This window comes from Natator depressus, chromosome 3, assembly GCF_965152275.1.
Source record: "Natator depressus isolate rNatDep1 chromosome 3, rNatDep2.hap1, whole genome shotgun sequence".
Classification (NCBI taxonomy): domain Eukaryota; kingdom Metazoa; phylum Chordata; order Testudines; family Cheloniidae; genus Natator; species Natator depressus.
This window is the reverse complement of record NC_134236.1, coordinates 108,044,390-108,058,288: the sequence shown is the minus strand read 5'-3', so window position 1 is coordinate 108,058,288 and position 13,899 is coordinate 108,044,390.

Genomic DNA, 13,899 nt, shown 5'->3' with positions numbered 1-13,899 from the left:
CCCCACCATCGGGGTCAGCCCAAATCCCCACCTCACAAGAAGGAGCCCTCCACACATCCAGGGAAACCCCAGATGCCCTCTTGTCCCACCACTCCACTCTCCAACCACCCACCTTGCCTGAGCCCATAGTCAGCTGGGCAATGCTTTAAATGTAATGAGCTGGGGCATGTGAAGACCAACTGCCCCAAGAGCACCAGCCAACTACAACTCATCACCCAGAGTCCCACCAGGAGCCTTTAGGCCCAGATGCCTCGCAAATACCCGCAGAGCGAAGGGAAACTGTGAGTGTGGGAGAAAGGAAGGTTACTGCGTGGAAACACACTGGAGCACAGGTGTTAGCTATCCACCAATCCCTGGTGGATCCCAAATTCATTGACTCAGAGGCCCAAATGACGGTGCAACCCTTTAACATGACGCTCGCATCTTCAGGAACTCTGGTCTGTTTCAAAAGCTGCAGGAAGGGACTTTCTTCCAGACCAGAAAATAACCATTGGGGATGTTGAAATGCCTATAGTTATCCTTGGGGACCCAGCCTACCCCTTAATGCCATGGCTCATGAAGCCATACACAGGCAGCCTGGACAGTAGTCAGGAGCTGTTCAACTACAGGCTGAGCAAGTGCAGAATGGTGGTAGAATGTGCATTTGGACGTTTAAAAGCACGCTGGCGCAGTTTACTGACTCGGTTAGACCTCAGCGAATCCAATATTCCCACTGTTATTACTGCTTGCTGTGCACTCCACAATATCTGTGAGAGTAAGGGAGAGATGTTTATGACGGGGTGGGAGGTTGTGGCAAATTGCCTGGCTGCTGGTTACGCACAGCCAGACACCATGGCGGTTAGAGCACAGGAGGGTGCGGTGTGCATCAGAGAAGCTTTGAAAACCAGTTTCATGACTGTCCAGGCTACGGTGTGAAAGTTCTGTTTGTTTCTCCTTGATGAAACCCCCCGCCCCTTGGTTCACTCTACTTCCACGTGAGCTAACCACCCTCCCCTCCTCCCTTCGATCACCGCTTGCAGAGGCAATAGTCATTGTTGCTTCACATTCATGCATTCTTTATTCATTCATCACACAAATAGGGGGATAACTACCAAGGTAGCCCAGGAGGGGTGGTGGAGGAGAGAAGCACCAGGAGGGGTGGTGGAGGAGGGAAGGACAAGGCCACACAGCACTTTAAAAGTTTAAAACTTTAAAACTTATTGAATGCCAGCCTTCTGTTGCTTGGGCAATCCTCTGGGGTGGAGTGGCTGGGTGGCCAGAGGCCTCACGCACGCGTCTGGGTGAGGAGGCTATGGAACTTGCGGGAGAGGAGGGCAGTTGGTTACACAGAGGCTGTAGCAGCGGTCTGTGCTCCTGCTGCCTTTCTTGCAGCTCAAACATACGGGGAGCATATTAGTTTGATCCTCCAGCAGCCTCAGCATTGAATCCTGCCTCCTCTCATCACGCTGCCACCACCTTTCAGCTTCAGCCCTCTCTTCAGCCCACCACTTACTCTCTTCAGCCCGCCACCTCTTCTCCCAGTCATTTTGTGCTTTCCTGCGCTCTGATATTGTCTGCCTCCACGCATTCGTCTGTGCTCGGTCAGTGTGGGAGGACAGCATGAGCTCAGAGAACATTTCATCATGAGTGCATTTTTTTCGCCTTCTAATCTTCGCTAGCCTCTGGGAAGGAGAAGATCCTGTGATCCCTGAAACACATGCAGCTGGTGGAGAGAAAAAAAGAGGGACAGTGATATTTAAAAAGACACATTTTATAGAACAATGGGTACACTCTTTCACGGTAAACCTTGCTGTTAACATTACATACATAGCACATGTGCTTTCGTTCCAAGTTCGCATTTTGGCTCCCCCCACCGTGTGGCTAGCCCCTCATCCCTCCCCCCTCCTCATGGCTAACAACGGGGAACATTTCTATTCAGCCACAGGCAAACAGCCCAGCAGGAACAGGCATCTCTGAATGTCCCCTTAAGAAAAGCACCCTATTTCAACCAGGTGACCATGAATGACATCACTCTCCTGAGGATAACACAGAGAGATAAAGAACGGATGTTGTTTGAACGCCAGCAAACATACACTTCAATGCTTTGTTCTACAATGATTCCTGAGTACATGCTACTGGCCTGGAGTGGTAAAGTGTCCTACCATGGTGGACGGAATAAGGCTGCCCTCCCCAGAAACCTTTTGCAAAGGCTTTGGGAGTACAACCAGGAGAGCTGCGAATGCCAGGGCAAATTAATCATTAAACATGCTTTCTTTTAAACCATGTATAGTATTTTAAAAGGTACACTCATCAGAGGTCCCTTCTCCACCTGGTGGGTCCGGGAGGCAGCCTTGGGTGGGTTCGGGGGTTACTGGCTCCAGGTCCAGGGTGAGAAACAGTTCCTGGATATCAGGAAAACCAGTTTCTCCGCTTGCTTGCTGTGAGCTATCTTCCTCGTCCCCAAAACCTGCTTCTGTGCTGCCTCCATCTCCATTGAAGGAGTCAAACAACATGGCTGGGGTAATGGTGGCTGAACCCCCTAAAATGGCGTGCAGTTCATCATAGAAGTGGCATGTTTTGGGCTCTGACCTGGAGTGACCGTTCGCCTCTCTGGTTTTCTGGTAGGCTTGCCTCAGCTCACACTGCACTGCTTCGGGTCCCTGTTACGGTCTCTGTCCTTCATGCCCTGGGAGATTTTGACAAATGTTTTGGCATTTTGAAAACTGGAACGTAGTTCTGATAGCATGGATTCCTCTCCCCAAACAGCGATCAGATCCCGAACCTCCCGTTCGGTCCATGCTGGAGCTCTTTTGCGATTCTGGGACTCCATCATGATGAGCTCTGCATGGTCACCTCTGCTGATGAGCGCCGCATGGTCTCCTGCATCTTGCCACGCTGGCCAAACAGGAAATTGAAATTCAAAAGTTCGCGGGCCTTTTCCTGTCTACCTGGCCAGTGCATCTGAGTTGAGATTGCTGTCCAGAGCAGTCACAATGGAGCACTCTGGGATAGCTCTCAGAGGCCAATACCATCTAATTGTGTCCACAGTACCCCAAATTCTACCCAGCAAGGCTGATTTCAGCGCTAATCCCCTTGTCGGGGGTGGAGTAAGGAAATTGATCTTAAGAACCCTTTAAGTCGAAAAAAAGGGCTTCGTCGTGTGGACGTGTGCAGGGTTAAATCGATTTAATGCTGCTAAATTCGACCTCAACTCCTAGTGTAGACCAAGGCTAAGGGGTACTGGCAAGTGCCACTAGATGACTCAGCCAAGGAAAGGTCAGCTTTCATCACTCATGTAGGGCTGTATGAATTTAATGTGCTCCCTTTTGGACCACAAAATGCACCTGCCACCTTCCAGAGACCTTCTGGCTGGATTTGGGGAATTTGCAGTCACCTACCTCGACAATGTGGCTATGTTCTCAGATTCATGGGCAGAACACCTGGAATACCTCCAAGCTGTCTTCCAGCGGATAAGGGAGGCAAGATTAACTGTTAAGGCCAAAAAGTGTAAAATAGGCCTAAACAGGGTAACGTACCTTGGACACCAGGTGGGTCAAGGTACTATCAACTCCCTACAGGCTTAGATAAATGCTATCCAAAATTGGCTTCTCCCTAATCAAAGAAGCAGGTCCAAACTTTCTTGGGCTTGGCCAGGTATTACCGATGATTTGTACCACACTACAGCCAAATTGCCACCCCACTGACAGACCTGACCAGGAAAAAACAGCCAAATGCAGTTCAGTGGACTGAAAAGTGTCAAAAAGCCTTTAACCAGCTTAAGGCGGCCCTTACATCTGACGAGGTACTAAGGGCCCCGGACTTCAACCAACCTTTCGTCATAACCACAGATGCATCTGAGTTTGGTGTTGGAGCAGTTTTAATTCAGAGAGGACCAGATCAACAATTCCATCCTGTTGTATTTCCCAGTAAAAAATTTCATCAGATCATACCTAGAACTACTTTATCTGGAACTCCCAAATGTGTAAGTAGATCAGGAATGTTTAGAAAGATGCAATTAGGGTTATTTCTGTTTATTTCTTATAGCTAATGGACTCCTCTGTGCTAACCCCGGGTGCTTTTGTTTGCTTGTAACCTTTAATCTGAATCCACAAGAAAGCTATTTTGGGTGCTTAATTTTTGCAATTGCTCTTTTAAAATCCAGCAAAAGCTTAAGTTCCAGAAGTATTTTCTTTCTTTTTCGTTTTTAATAAAATTTACCTTTTTTAAGAACAAGATTGAATTTTTGGTGTCCTAAGAGGTTTGTGCCTGTTGTTTGATTAGCTGGTAGCAACAGCTAATTTCCTCTCAGCTCTTCCCCACATGGGGAGAGGGGGGAAAGTGAAAGGGCTTGAGGGTACCCCAGAGGGGGGGAATTCCCAAGTGCTTCTTCCTAGGTCCAAGGGGTTTTTTTATGTTTGGGTGGTGGCAGTGTTTACCAAGCCAAGGTCAGAGAAAAGCTATAACCTTGGGAGTTTAATACAAGCCTGGAGTGGCAAGTATTAATTTTTAAAATCCTTGCGGGCCCGCAACCTCATGCACTTGAAGTGCCAGAGTGGGCATTCAGCCTTGACAGTATTGTTCCCTTTTACTGAGTACAGGCATAACAGTTGAAATTTCATATCTGTATATTGTATTTTGCTGAGATTTGTGCCACAGATTTAACCAGAAGAGCCATAGCAACTAAATGGAAAGTTCCAGGGCAGCTGATGGCAGCTGGACACTTACTCAGGAAAGCATGCACTTAGTGCAAAGTGACAGCCTGTATGGTGTGCCTCCTCTGAACTTTGAACAGGTGGCTTCCAAACAACACAACAAAACAAAAACAACCCACTGTTTCCTTTGAAGTAACTCAAGTAGCAAACAGGAAAGAAAAGTTGTGAGGCAAAACTAAATTACCCAGAGAGAGAAATGGGTCAAGATAGCACAAAGTAAATTGGAAATAATCACATCAAGGTGAGGAGTGCAGGGTAGGTGTAATTTTCTGGGAAATAACATGGAACAGGAAGATATTAAGAACACAAGTAAAAGACACAGAATTTGTTAAATTAGAAAAGCAAAAAAATAACTGTTTTTACTAACTAGGCATGAGGGAGGATGCACAAGGGCTGTACAATTAGATCTGCATGGGTTTGAGGCTTAGAAAAACAAAATGATGTATATCACATACTTTTTGTGTCTTTTTTTAAAATCCCATGAACCCACACAGCTCTCCTCACTAGCCACCATCTCTGAAACAACCATGGAGCCTGTACAGATCTGCACTATTATCATGGAGTTTGCAAGTATAGGATGCATGATCCTCCAGTATTTGCAGAGCTGTAAGAACTGAAGCAGTGTGGAACATGATGATTTCTTGAAGGCCAGATTGATGTGGGACATAGTGAGAACCAATTAAAAGTTGTTGGTGGCATTCATGGAACATTTGCAGATGGCTGAGCACTGCTTCTAGGCCCCCCAAACAAATACTGACTGGTATCATATAGCAATGCAGGTTTGGGCTGATGAGTAGTGGCTTTGGAACTTTCAGATGCACAAAGTCACATTCCTGGATCAGTGTCCTGAGCTCACCCCAGCCCTCCAGTGCAGGGACACTGAAATGAGAGCTGCACTGGCAGTGGAGAAGCAAACGGCTTGTAACTTCAGATTGCTATTAGTCAGTGGGAAATCATTTTGGAGTTGGAAAATCCACTATGGGGCCATTGTCATGCAAGTGCCTTCATTAATTGTCTCCTGCTATTCAGGATTGTGACTTTCAGCAATGTGGAAGACAATAGTGGATGGATTTGCAGCAGTGGAGATCCTGAAATATGGTGGAACAATAGACAGCATGTGTATCCCTATTTTGGCACCAGACCACCTTGCCGCAGAGTTCATCAACAGAAAGGGCTACTTTTCTATGGTTATGCAAGCCCTGGTAGATTACTGGGGACACTTCACCAACATCAGTGTTGGCTGGTCAGGGAAGGTGCATGGTGCTTGCATCTTTAAGAACACAGAATTATTCAGAAAGCTACAAGCAGGGATTGTCTTTCCCACAAGGGGGATTGCCATTGGCAATTTTGAAATGCTAATATTGATCCTGGAGAACCTAGTCTACATCTTGTGCCCCTGGCTCACGAAGACTTACACCGGTTACCTCAACATCACCAAGGAAAGATTCAACTACCAGCTCAGCAGGTACAGAATGACATTTGAATATGCATTTGGTAGATTGAAGGGATGCTGGCATTGTTTACTCATAAAATTGGATCTCAGTGGGAAAAAACCCCCATCCCAATGGATATAGCTGCCTGCTGTGTCCTGCATAATATCTGTGAATCAAAGAGGGAAAAGTTGCCACCAGGGTGGAGGTCGAGCGGCTGTCTGCTGAGTTTGAACCATCAGAGACAAGGGCTATTAAAAGAGCTTAATGCAGATCTATACAGATTTGAAAGAGCATTTTAATAGTGAGCCACTAATGCATTGTGATATACTGTACTCTACCTGCTGTTTTGGGGCCTGTTAGGAATGGTGTAGTGTATTGACAATGTGAATATAACATTGTCAATACACTTATTTCTATGGTGCTTGCTATACACATTTATGATTATTACACTATGTTTGTTACTGATTCTATGAGTTGTCGCACTGTACAGTAACAAGTAAGTGGGTGCTCTCAGAATTGCTAGGCAATCCGCAGCATATGTTGTGAACTAATAAAGATGAATTATGTTCCACATACTAGAATTGTGTTGAGTAACAAAATCAGCACAAAAAAATCTGTGCCATTTTAAAAATTTAAAAAATTAAAAAAAAAACACCACATAAAAAACTTATTAAAATTAATGGAACAGAAGTTAACAAGGGGAAAGAACATTCATGTCCATTTTACCTATACATACATGGCTCTCACAGGTCAGTGTATGTGAAGCTGTGGTTGTCCTTAATGTCCCCTAGTGTGGAGTGGTAGGGGAAGAGATGTGGCTCTTTATGCAGCAAGGATTGTTGAGCGGCATGTAGGAAGGTGCTGTAATGGAGTTCTCCTTGGACTGCAGAAGAAGGTGAGCCCAGGAATGCTGAAGCTGTAAGCCAAAAAGAGTCTGCAGCACTCTCCTTTTCCTGCTGGGACTCCTGGGCCTTTCTCCAGTTTGCAGTGGTCACCCACGAGGCCTTTAGCAAAGAGTCTGATGCAGCACTGGCTTGCAGGATCTCATTGAAGTGTCATCCTTAGCTTTCTTCTTTCTCCTCTTTATCTTCTTGCTCAGACATTCTGTGGGTGTGGAGGGGAACCCCTCAGTGCCACAATGGCAGCAGCTGCAGATGAAACACAGAGGTACCATTGTCAATATAGTCACAAAGGAAAGAAAAACTTCAGATTCTGAACTCCCTTTCCTTGCTCCCAAAAGTTTTAAACAAGACGTGCTTCTTGACACGTCTGCTTTGGAGTGCTTGTGCACTGTGCCACTCACAGCACCGGCCATGGTCAGTATGGCCCACCAGGGGTAAAGGAATTGAGGATGGAATTGCTTGGTTGCATGATTCTACTGCTGAACACTGGCACCATTTCCCACAGGTGATGGTGATTTTAGCTGATATCTCACTCTTGAGGGTAACAAAGGAAGAGAGAGAGCATAACTGCTGTTGTCATCCTGAAGCCACTGGGCTCGTATGCTGCTAGCCTGTGTATTGCAATGGTGCCTGCCATGGGCATGGGAAAGTGACCTATCATGGAGGAAGAAATAAGGCTGCCATCCCTAGACACATTCAGGAGAGGATTGCAGAGTACCTCCATGAAAGTTTCACCGAGATCTCTCAGGAAGATTCAAAGGACATCCCTGTGTACATAAACAAACTGCTCCACATGCCACTGCCCCCCCCCCCCACCTCCTGCCTAACAGTACAGGGGACTGAAAAGTAGATAGCAACTCTACCTCTCTTAGTTGTACTGCTACATCTTCTAGTATGAGTAAATACGTGAAACGTTTATAGCTGTGTCCTGCTAAGTTGGGGGTACATCATTGTAATGGGAAATACATTTCCCTACTTGCCCCAGGATCCTTCCCCTCCATCGGGCTCATCCGTGCTCGGCTGCTGGGACTGATTGGACTGTGGTGGAATCTCAAACAAGTCCTGGCTCATGGCACAGCTGGATGCCCCAGTCACACGCCCCCCCATCCTCGTCCTCCTTGCTGTTCACATGATGGTCCTATTACTCAGGCTCCATGGAGGTATCCAGGGTGGTCTGTGGAGTGGTAATGGGGGTCTCCGCCAAGTATGGAATGCAGCTCTTTGTAAAAGTGGCAGGTCTGCAGGTCAGCACCAGCTTGACTGTGGGCCTCCCTGTCCTTCTGGTACACCTGATGCAGCTCCTTCACTTTCAAGAGGCACTCCAACTGTTGTACCATTTTCCTGCATCCCCTGTGCAATCTGCTCATAGATGTTCACATTTCTACAGCTGGTCCATAGCTGTGCTTATACAGCCTCTTCTTTCCACAGGCACCAGAGATCCAATATCACCTGTGTACTCCAAGCTGGAGTGTGTCTGGAGCATGTAGTCAGCATGGTCAGTTGCACACAACAGTGGAGAGCTGCTAGGTGTGCTCCCCAAATGGATAATCAGAAAAATGTATTTCAAAAATTCACAGAGTTTTAAAGGGAAGTGAGGCCTTCTGGTCCTGTGGAGTTCACAATTGTGACCACAGCAGTCAGTGTCAGTCATTGTGGGACAGCTGTTGAAGAACTATTAGGGTCAACATAAGTAATACAGTGTCTACATTTGTGCTGTGAAGACCTCAGTACATTGACCACAGCTCAATGCCGCTCAGGGATGGGGTGTTACTGTATCACTGTAATGGGGCACTTAAATTTGTCTCCCACTGATGTAAGTGCAGACACATGCATGGGTAGAGTAAGGCAAGTTAGCTTACAATTGACCTAACTTTGTAGCGTAGACCAGGCCTAAGTAGGAACTGCAACTTCAGAGAAACAGCATTACAAGGTGTCTTTTGAGACTTGCTGAATATGCCTTTCAAATGGAAATGTGAACTACAGAGATGCAATTGAACCAGACACCTCCAAAAAAACAAAGAACTCTGGATCCAGATCTGAACTTTTCTTCTTGGTCCCAAGCTTTATTTAACAAGGGAAGGGTGAATTGACTAGGAAAAATCCAGCAAGCCTGCCCTAAACCTTGACATTCCTGTGTGAATAACCTAACTTTTAAAATATTTCTCTTTCGTCTATATTACTTTAGTGAGAGATTTTAGGGCAGGAATGATTTCAAGCAGTTGGGGCTCAATTTCTGGTGCTGGGGAAATAGGACAAGCATGCCAATTGTAGCTCATCTCTCCGTGAATGCCCAAAATCAGCTACGTAGAGCAGATAAATAGTAGAGCTGAGCAGAAATGAGAATTGATTTCCTTTGGAAAATTTCAACATTTAATCCTTTATTTTTGCCCTGAAACAGGGTGTTTTTTTTCCCTGACTGGAACTTCTAAGAAAACTTGATTTGGAATGTCAAATTATTTCATTTGGAATTTTTTGATCAAACCAAAACATTGTGACTTTCCCCAAAATCAACATTTTTCATTTTGGTTTATTGGAATGACTTAAAACGCTTCATTTCAACATTAAACTGCATTCCTTATGGTGGTTCATTCACTTAGGGGATTTATAACTGGGGAGCCTGATACCCTCATTCTCTCATATGGGTCGGGCACCCTGGCAAGACTACATCTCCCATAATGTGCCTAGAGACATGTGGCTCCTGTGATGCACTAAGCAGCCCAGTCAGAGTGAAATCAGCACATTACCTTATGAAATGTGTAGTGCTCCAGGAAAGCCAGCCCATAAGAGAGAATTTGGGCCAGAACCATAACTCTCATAAGGCAATATGGCCCAACAGGAAAATTCTGTTTAATTTTTGTTGAACTGAATGAAAACAAAACAATTCAGATAAGTTTAATAAATGAAGTATTTCAGTTTGGTCGAACCAACCTGTAATGGAATTTTCATTTCTATTTTCCCAAGGGAAGATCATAACCTTTGTAAAATCAAAATTTTCTGCAGAAAATTTCAGTTTGGGGGAAACTGTGTTTTCCAATGGAAAATAATTTTGATGGAAATTTCCCGACCAGCTCTAATAAGCAGACACATGGAAACTTTAAAAGGATTTCAGTAGGGAAGAATTATTGTTCATTTTGCAGGATTGTGCCATCAGAGAAAGACAGATGATTTGGCTCTCCAAGCAGATGTGTGTATAGGTAGAGGGAACAGAACAAAATAGTAAACACATTCACCCAGTGTTCCATCATTTTAAAACTTTCAGATATACACACAACAATGCAAATCCATACAGATATTAGGCTCTCTACAGGACCAGTCATTTTCCTGTTGGTGTGTACATGTCTGCCATGTTATACCTGGTATCATTTGTCATTGTGAAAAGCAGAGGAGCATCAACCCATTAGCTATTAAGCCGCTGCCACTTACTCTGAGCATGATAAATGATCATCTATGTAACAAATGTATTATATTTGCTTTCAACTGCATTATTGTCTCTAGCTGTCCCACAAATGATAAAGGCACCATTTTACTTGAGTGAAGGGTGATATTTTGATGTATTAAAAAGTGAGATGAAAATCACAAGGAGAACTTTCAGGTTTATTGTGTGAAGAAAATTCTTTCTGCACATGCATCTCTAAAGAAAGAAATAGTCAAAGTGTCATTTTTAAGGCATGGGCCATGTTGTGGGGAAAGGGGATAATCTCGGGAACAAGCAATGTCATGGGAACTCCCTCACACTTTGAAAGAGTGCATTGTACATGAGCAGAACTGCTTATGGCCTCTCCTTAACTCTTTTTGTGTATTTAGCCTCTGTCCTCAGTGGCACTGTGGACAGGTGTAATGGAAGGCTTGTTTCCTCTACCCCTTCTTGAGCATCCAGCCAGGGGTCATCCTAATCCCTACTGTGATCTGAAACACATAAAGGATACTCCTTGAGATTCCTTCCAATTCACAAATCCCTATTGTAAATAAAGTCTATGGAGGAAATTTACAAAAAGATACAAAGTGTTTTAGAAGCCTAAATCCCATTTTCAAAAGTGACTTAGGTACCCGGTGGGATTTTCAAAAGTGCTTAGGTGCCTAACTCCTATTGATTTCAATGGGAGTTAGGTGCCTAGGCAATTTTCAAAACCTCACCAGGAGCCTGCCTGCATCTTTAGTCACCTAAATCCTCAGACTCCAACTGCACCATGTTCCCATGGGATGAAATATTGTCCCCACTGAAAGTAATGGGGGAGTTGCGCTGACTTCAGTGGGGCCCAAGTTTTCATTCATGGTGTGGCTTCTGCAGTGTCCAACAAGAAGAGGATGTATTGAGATGTACAATATGTCACTGGTCAGCCAAGGGCTCTTTACTCTATCTATTTTCTGTTCCCTGAGCCACTAATTCCAAAAAAGCAGCAATTATGACATTTCAAGAGAGAATGAAACCAAGGACTTATTAAGAACAAATTTTAAGAGAAAATTATTCAACACCTTAATGAAAACCAGAGCTTCCAATAAATGAGGCTGTTGTAACAATGGCAGAAAAACAACATGCTGTGTGAGACATATATTCTGACAAAAATGGATTTATTCACACATTAGAAGGCTTTATTGGCACGTATCCAAACATGTCAGTCCTGGCAATACAACCTTCTGATTAAAGTGTGACATTTCAAATGAACCCTGTGGGTAGAGTATGAACAGTGCTCCAATTTATTGCAAATGCGATAAAATACTACGTTTCACGGTACTCAGCAAAATGAAGATCCTGGGAGGAAAGATTCATTATCTGCAAATATATAACAAAATAACTGAGTAAAGTCACTTAATGGACACTAAATGGAATACTGAAGTAAGAAAAAGAATGGTAAGTTAAGCTATGATCATGTGCGGGAAATATATTAGTCACCTAACCTCCCTATCCCCCAGCAATTTAGCTGCATAAAGCTGAGAGAGGGTGCATGTGTGTGAAGCTCACTCTGAATTGTGGGGAGGGGGCAGAAAGGTAGGAGGTGGAGTAAGGAGAGCTACTGAGGCTTAGCAGCAGGGACTCCAGAATGGGAAGGGGCATCTTAGCATTTCCTTGGTGGATGGTGTTCTGAATCCCAGGTGTGCCAATGCCCCCTGCCCAGGTGCTAATGCCCTATCCCCCACCCCACCTTGGTTGCTGTTGCATGTGCTCCTGCCCCTTTCCTGGGCTGGGTGTCTCCGCTAGGACCTGTAGTGGCTGGAAGGCAGGGAGAGGAGAGCTGTTCCTACCTGCTCCCAGGATGATGGCCCAACGCTGACTGTGGCTGATGTTGCCCACTCCAGCCCCTCTTCCGGGTCCCATTCTTGCCTCTGCCTCCCCGCGCATAAATACAAGTGCAGAAACATAGCCAGGTCCCAGTCTTGCCTCTGTAACATACTGTGGGGGTGGAAAACTTTTGGGGGTGGAAACATATATCAGCCCCCCAATATTTCCATTGCAGTGGTGCCAGCCCCCATGCCCCACCCCTGGTGCTGGCACCCTTGGCATAAAGTTTACCTAATGTTTACCATTAAGGATCAAACTGCAGCTATTTAGACACAATGAAGTATAGTAGGATATGGAGAGAAGGACTTCTTTAAATGAAATATTATAGGAAGTGTGACACTGAAAGCACTCCAGTGCCAGAGAATAAGGGGCTCACTGGAATCTGGTATTGAGTTTCAGCTGCCCTGAGCAGTTCAGTATAGCCCAATTCATTAATGTAATAAATTGTCTGATCTGTGTCATGTAAGGTATCACTGGAAAACTAATAACACACTGATCATTACTATTCTCATGTGGTATGTGCAGGGTAAACAACTAAAGGATAATACTAATATGAAGGAAATGTGGAATTAAAATGTGTTTACCAGACAAGTCTGGGCAGTGGGTGACCAAGGTTCTCCCAGACAAAGGACAAGACGACACCTCTAGCCAGATGTCAACAGAGTTGATTAGCAATCACATGGCAAGTGGCCATTCATTTGCATTGAAGAGGGCAGGAACAAATCAATTTGCAATTTTGCAAACACTAGTGGGGGAAGAAACCAGCATGGAACTTCCTTCACCACCAGTCTTCTTCCTCATATCTTGAATTAACATTATTTTGGGGGTTAATCTTCTGAGGAATCCATTTCAAAGGTTCTCTGGACTGTAAGAGAGAAGGGCAAAGAATCCCAAGTTATCGAATCAGGCACTTTGTCTTTGGGGAGAGATTCTGACCAGGGTAGGTGGAGGGTCAGCCATGTTGTTGGAAGGTAGAGCAGTAAAAATCTTATCTTGGACCAAGACTGTAATTTTGCTAAGTCTTAGCCCTGGTCTACACTACAGGGTTAGGTAAAATTTAGCCACGTTAGGTCGATTTTATAATGGATGTGTCTACACAAGCAACCCCATTCCGTTGACCTAAAGGGCTCTTAAAATTGACTTCTGTACTCGTCCCTGGCGTGGGGAGTAGCGCTAAAATCGACCTTGCTGGGTCGAATTTGGGGTACTGCAGAGGTAAATGGATGTTATTGGCCTCCGGGAGCTATTCCAGAGTGCTCCAGTGTGACCACTCTGGATAGCACTTTCAACTCCGATGCAATAGCCAGGTACACAGGAAAAGCCCCTGGAACTTTTGAATTTCATTTCCTGTTTGGTCAGCGTGGCAAGCTCAGCAGCACAGGTGACCAAGCAGTCCCCCCAGAATTGCAAATGAGCTCCAGCACTGAGCGAATGGGAGACACTAGATCTGATTGCTGTATGGGGAAAAGAATCTGATCAAAAAGAAGAAATGCTAATATATATGCCAAAATCGCACAGGGCATGATGGACAGAGGCTACAAAAGGGACACACACAGCAGTGCCACATGAAAGTCAAGGAGCTCAGGCAAGCTTAC